The sequence below is a fragment of the Camelus ferus genome, chromosome 14 (assembly GCF_009834535.1).
Source record: "Camelus ferus isolate YT-003-E chromosome 14, BCGSAC_Cfer_1.0, whole genome shotgun sequence".
Classification (NCBI taxonomy): domain Eukaryota; kingdom Metazoa; phylum Chordata; class Mammalia; order Artiodactyla; family Camelidae; genus Camelus; species Camelus ferus.
In genome coordinates this window covers 20,974,434-20,981,375 of record NC_045709.1, presented here as the reverse complement: position 1 = coordinate 20,981,375, position 6,942 = coordinate 20,974,434, and the positions used below count along the sequence as shown (strand labels likewise).

At 49.8% G+C, this 6,942-nt stretch overlaps 1 long non-coding RNA gene across 1 annotated transcript in view; it reads right to left on the bottom strand.

Moving 5' to 3' along the window:
* Positions 1–4,774: 4,774 nt before the first annotated feature.
* Positions 4,775–6,942, bottom strand: part of LOC116668596 — a 31,790-nt gene continuing 29,622 nt past the window's right edge. Inside the window, exon 2 of the long non-coding RNA XR_004325801.1 lies at positions 4,775–5,054. This is a non-coding gene — a long non-coding RNA (uncharacterized LOC116668596). The remainder of the gene's footprint in view (positions 5,055–6,942) is intronic.

Below are 6,942 nucleotides of genomic sequence, written 5' to 3'. Positions count from 1 at the left end.
TGGACACGCACTGTATACAAGTGTGAGGCAAAGCTTCACCTGAACTTGGAACAGCTGATGCCGAGGTAACCACCGCAAGACTTCTCAGGGCCTTTGCTGTTCTAACGGGACCTGTGAAGTCCCAGCTTCACTAAAATAGCAGGAACCCGCCACAGAGCATTCTGCCACCTGGTCAGTCAACCGTTCACTGGGTGGTCGGGCGAACTCCAGCTGGAGGTGGGAGTGGTGAGAGGGCTGGGAGGAGGGCCCCAGGGCTCTTTGGCTGGAGGGTCTGAGAGCCTCACAAGACCCGAGCCCAGCCCCTCCGTCCCCTGGTTTCCTCCAGCACATCCCCTGATGACCCAGCAGTGACCCTGCCCTGAGGACATGCAGGTGGGACCACTGCCGAGTCTGCAGGTGGACTGTGTTCTGAAATCAGTCTGTATAGACAGCGTCCACTTGGATTTCTGAAAAAAGAAGGCGAGCGATTCAGGTCCAGATCAAGAGGTCTGGCGTTTTACTCCAATTCTAATGTTTGTTGATTACGATCCCTTGGACCAGAAAACAGCACCGGCAGCTCGGCTTGCTGAGTGCGTGTGAATTGCAGCTTAAACAGCGCTCATGCGAGAACACAAGGCAGTTTTCCTCATTCTACGAGCTTCTTAATCCAGCGCCTGGGGCTGGAGCCAGGCCACGCGGGATCGTCAGGGGGCTTTTCAAGGCCAGGTTTCTGGTCTTGCTCGCACAGAGCCTGGTGTGGTGCGTCTGGCGGGCCTGGGGACCTGGAGGTCTGGCGCGCTCACTCTCCTGTGAGCCCTGCCTGCAGCCAGGCTGAAGGAGTCCTTCCCTCAGTCTCCCCTGGAGAAACGTGTCAGCCCAAAGCCCTCCCAGGTGAGCACAGGCCCCTTCTAGCTCTTGACCCACCTCCCTGTGCCGATGACTGCATGTCTGACACCCTGGGGCGTCGGAGTCTGCGTCCCCTGTGGGTTGGAAGCACTTAGCCAGCACCGTGGCCTAGTCCTTGCTCCCGTCTCCACAGACTTAATGGGCCACTGGTAACAGCCCACCGACTTTGGTGCCCAGCCGGCCGGAGGCTCCCCATGCTGTCCCACCCACAGCCCCCCCCGAGGAAAGGGGCCCAAGGGCACCCTGCTCCACTGAGCCCGCTGCCCCAGCGTCACCTGGTCGGCAGGTACGCCCCAGGGGCCTGGGGTTAAAATGACAGTGTATTCTTAGTGATCCTTCATTTTAATCTTAAAAACAAATACTAATTTTGCATTTGTCTACACAATCAGCCTTTGGTAATCTTAACAAAAACCCACCATCCTGCCCAGCCCAATCCTGAAGCACATAAAGCTTTGCGCGTGGCATTCCTCTTGTAGTCTGGGTTGTCTGCACAGAGCTTCAGGCTCCTGCGGTGTGCAGACCCCTGTGTGACAGGCATAAATCCCAGAGAAAGGTTTGTTTTCCCAGGAGAGGCTCTGGGCTCTGGCAGGACTGACCACGGGCTCCTCCCAGAACCGAGATGCACTCCAGCCTCCAGGATGGGACCAAACCCTGGGATGGGGGCCTGGCAACAGGCTAAGCAGCTAAGGGGATCAGAGGAGGAAGGGAAGGAGGCCCAGGGGCCCCTGAGGCCCATCTGAGACTCACGCTGAACAAGGTGACTTGAGCGCAGAAGTAGAGGAAGATGTTTGGCACGATCCTTTGTGTGGCCAACAGGTGGCTGGTTTTCCTTCCGGTCACTGATGGCCCGAGTACACTTTTCCCAGCATGACAGGGCACACCTGAGGCCTACCACCAGTAAGCAACCAGTCCCAGGGTGGGAGAAGCTTCAGGTTGAAGCACATTTTTTTTTTCCCTGTTTGGAGTAGTTCTGTGCTTTTACAGCACAAGGATGTCTTCTGGCTTTGAACTGAATCCAATCTTCAGCCAGTCTGCTTTATCCTTAAAGCAAGTTGTTCTCAATTCCCTCCAGATGGGTAATTTATTACAGTGTCTCGAATGGCCCTGCTTTTAATTGCCAGCTGATTCCCTCTTAAACATCTTGTGCTTTATGGCTCGGTTATGTGTCAGTGCTGGATCACAGCTTTCAGAGAAAGGCGGGCCAGTGCTGAGGTCAGCTCCTCTGATGATGACAACCCCACCCACGGCAGTGAAAGCCCATGAAATAAGCCCGCCGCCACTGCCCTGCTGTCATTTATCTTTACTGCTCAAAGAAGATTCATGGAGAAGGGGGCCTGAGCTCCCATGTCACCAGGTGTTTGCAGCAAAGCCTGTGTTCATCTTGCAATTGTGCACATGGAGGAGATCATTCATGTCCACCTTCTCAGATGGAGGGGCAAGGTGAGATGATGGGTGAAGAATCATCTCCAAGCTGTTGGAGATGTAGTTGCTGTCTTCCACTCTTGGCAGGCTGCCCTCAACTCTGATTGGCCTCCATAATTCATTCGCTCATTCATCCTGATACGAGATCGCAAAATAGATTCAGTCCTTTTGCTTGACTACGGTGTGTTTCCACCCAGAGGAACCAGGACACTTCTCTGTGCCTTGGAGAACTGTTAACGGGAGGAGGGTATAGCTGAGTGGTAGAGAGCGTGCTCAGCATGCACAAGGTCCTGGGTTCAGTCCCCTTAAAAATGAATACTAGTTTCTCATTCATTGACACAATCAACCTCCGTTAAAAATAAAGTAAAAACCTAACTACTTCCCCCCAAAACAAAAAAGAAATTATTGTAAAACACTGAGTTTTAATGTAGTTATGAAACAAGGAAATCATGGAACAATCCCATCAACTTTTTTTTCATTTCTAAGAAATACAGAAAATTCATACCTCACCATTTCTCAGAACTCAAAGAGGAAATAAAGAAGTTTTCTTTAAAGGCTTAACAGGCAAAGCAGTCTGTGGGGCAGAGTAGCAGGGACGGTTCTTCTGTGACCCAGGACCAAACGCAGCCAGCCACACGAGGTTAGAGCCTGGATCTTCGCTACAGGAGGCTCTGTCCTTGGTGCTTATCCAGCCCAGATGAATCGGAGCTGGTCCATGAGAAACGCAGGGGGTTGCGGGAGACCCGGGTGGGGACAGTCCGGAGCCTGGGCGCTGGTCCCCACTGGGCCTTTCTTTTGTGTGAACTTGGACAAATCACTGACTGTCTCTGCAGGCCTCGACGCTCCCCTTGGCAGTGGGCAGAACATTCCCCCGGGGTGGTAGTCAAGATTAAGCGAGGTGACAGGAGATAAAGATGGCAGGGACCTCCGTAAGCACAGCATGCTGCAGCCTCCCATCCAGATGTCAGGGCTTCCTTTTGGGGTGCTGTTTTCTGAAGACTCGGGGTTTTCTATGACCCTCCAGCCCCCTTCTCTTTTACAAATGGTGATACCTTTACACGACAATTTGATTTGGTGATTGAGAACAATTGTTTGGTGATTAAGAACATTTTTTTTTTCCTAAAAGGAGTTAAGAGGGAAGGGGGAGAGGATTCAGGACCAATGGGGAGACCTCTGGCCCCAGGGTGTGGGAAGGTGGGATGGAGAGTCGCATTTTCTAGGCTGGTGTCCTGGTTCTGCCATTTCTTGGCTGTGTGACTTGGGCAAGACATCTGTTTTGGGCTGTTTCCTCACCTGTACAATTGTGATTCTAATGGTACCTACTTATTAGGCTTAGTGAGATTTAAACAGATGGTGCATATAAAGCACTCAAACACAGTGCCTAGCTCACAGTCAGATTTCCAGAAATGCGCGTGATTATTGCTATGTACATATATGGCCTTAAGAAAGATGTGTTGAATAAGTGAATTCATTAAGTAGCAAATAAAAAACCAAAATAGAGGAAATTCAAGAATAAATTCCTTCTGGAAGTCTTCCATGAATCCCAATAACTGACGAATTTGCAGGACAGTCAACAAGCAAGATTGACCTGGCCTCTGATGGTGTCTTGGGCTGTATCTGCTGTCATGTGTCACTGCCTCCGCCCTGTTCCAGCCTCACCGGACACACAGGCACCCCGTGCTTTGTGATGTTGGCCTACAGAGCCATCCTCCCTTCATTCAGTGACTGAATCCTAATTCTTGAAGGCTCCATCCAGAAGCCATCTCTTCTGCAAATATTTTCTGAATCATCCTGAGCCTCCCTGAACTGTTTTATAAAACAGGCTGGCAGGATTTTACTGACGTTGTTACGGGCGTCTGTCTGTTTCACCGGCTTTCACACCTCCCTGTTGACTCCGTTTCTCAGCGGTCCTGTGGGCCAGCATCTTGGGGGTCCTGGGTACAACATGAGCAGCAGCCCTGCCCCCGCCCCTGCCTCAGCACCAGGAGAGGCACCTGCACCTCCTCCCAGGCTGTGGCTTCCTGCCTGGAGTGAAGCCAATTCCGCGTGGAGCAGACGGTGTCTGCTTTCTTGTGTGCAGAATGACGGCATCAGGCTGGTTGTCTGAGACAATTCAAGAGTTTCACCCCCACTGTTCCTCGGGCTCAGTGACCCTCAGAAATTAGCAGTGGGCATTTGTCACAATTCCAGCCCATAATCTCTAGCTCTCAAAGATGCCACAACAGACAACAAAAATCCCTGCCTTCCTCCCCAATACACACAAAATGTGCAGTTCATCCCCCGAGGAGATTCTCAGTTGCCCCCAGAACTGCCTGGCCTGGGGAACCCACAGCAATTTTCAGGTTTCTCAAGATCCTTTGGGACCTCTTGGTATGGCCTTGGTCTCCCAGGTCCAGTGTCATCTTCAATACGATCATGGGGCTGAAACAAAACCATTTGTCCTAGAGAGACAAAGAAAGACAGCAGGTAGGTGACAGACACGAGTCCTGTGTCGTCTGTGGCCTGTATGTTTAGAAGTGGCGGGTTACAGGAGTCACGCTTTGTCTGGGGGCGGAAAATGCATTCCATTCCCTGGCATCACCCCCGCATCTGCTCCACAAACTGTTACAGGGGAACGTTCAGTCTTCAGTGTCCTTTTGTAGAGGCGAGCACATGACTACGGTTAAGTTCTTTTTCACCTTGCAATTCTTCTTGGGATAAAATGCCATTTTATTATGCTGTGATGGTGGTTATGATTACCCGGGGCACTGAAAAGAAGAAACAATGATTGAGCTACAGACAGAAATTCAATCTCACCATTTTTAGAGGCTCCATTATTCTAAGACCAAGTGCTGTTCTGTCTTTCTGTTTGACATTCTATAGCCATTGCCTCAGACTAATTATAATTCATCCGACCACCTAATTCTAACAGTCTAATTTTATCATTCCGTAATTAAGCTTCTCTGGCAGCATGCTATTCAGCCATAAAGGAAAACATTTCTCTTCCCATTTTCAAAACTGGTTGAGCAAGACAAGGAAAGGCAGTCATGCCCACTTAGCTCTACATATCTTTTGAGCAATGCTTTTTCTTATTGACCTGAAGAAATGATAGATGAGTCCAAGAAAAACCTTTTCAGGAATAAATTGTTTGAAGCATTTTTTTCCCTAGAAAGACAGCAGTAAATCAATCAATATTGATCAAATGCTTTAATCACTGCTTTGCAGCTGAAGACCCACAAGGAGAATGAACAAGGTTTCCTTAGCTGTCTGTCCTACAACTGATGACACTGCATATCTGAGAGGCCAAGGCTGCTCATGGCTTATACAACATCCAATATCCTGAGATTGGATTGTAGGTGGAAGGTACTGAACTAAAGAACTACATTTCCCAGGCTCCCTTGCAGAGAAGGATGGTTAAGTGACCAAAACTGGCCAATGAGATGTAAGCAAACATAGTCAGATGGGGTGTCTGCAAAAGATTCTCATAAGAGAGGTGGACTCAGCTCAAAGTCTATTCTTGGCACTTCTTGCCTCTTTCTTCCTAGAAAAAAAATGTGATTACTGGAGCTGAAGCAACCTCCAGTGACCATGAGGAAAAAGCCAAGAGAATTTTGAAGGTCTCAGCACTGATGTTCTTAAACTAGTAAACCAACCCCGGCACCTGCTGGCCTCTGGACTTTTCACTGTGATGGAAAAATAGATCCCAGTGCAGTTTAAGCCACTCTGATTTGATCATGTGATTGACATGCATGTGTTCATTTGTTTATATGTCTCTCCTCACTAGGACATAATTCACAAGAGCGTCGACGTCGCTCATCGTGGTGTATTATGCGTGGAGTATCATAAGCACATAATAATAATTTGCTGAACACTGCATGAATGCAGCTGAACTTTACTGAGACAATCTGCTAGCCAGTAAAAGCTAAAAGCTGTCACTGGTTCTTCTCCCAAGCCACATCCTACTCTCAGAAGAGACTAAAAAGCCAACTGATTTAAAACTCTTCATTCAAACCATGAAATCTTAATGATCTTTCTACACGGAAGTAAGATTTCATTAGTTATTGATGACTTCTCATTAACACAGCTCCAACATACGCAATCATGGAGGAAAGGGGAATCTGAGAGATCCCCCCCCAAAAAAAACCCACTCCTGCCCATGACTAAGCCGCAAGGCCCAGTGGCGGGCCAGGTAGAACACTCTTGACCGTGGGGAGGGCTGCCCTCAGGATCCCGAAGGCCATGCTGACACTCTGTGATGTGACCCTTTGGGAAGGGCTGTCACAGCTGTCCCCCTGCAAGGCAGACACATCGGGGAGCCCTCTCCTCTCCTTGCCGAAGATGAAGGCGGGTGAGCTGGCAGCTGGGGGCGGCATGTCCTCCTGGCCGGCCGCTCACTGAGCCTTCTCTCTCGAGAAGCCATATTCTGTGGGCTTGGACCCTCCATGCTGCTCCCAGTTGAAGTTTCTCTGTGTGTGTCTCATGCTACTGACTTAGTAAACGTGTTCTCCTTGCTTCAGACTTCCTGTCCTTTGGGCAGTTAGTGCCACCGAATGAGGATGGTGCGAGAAAACTCAAACACTCTCCCCGCTCAGAGCACCTGCGCTGGCTGCTCAGTGTCTCCAGAGAGGGCTTCTCACCCGCTGACATCACATCTTA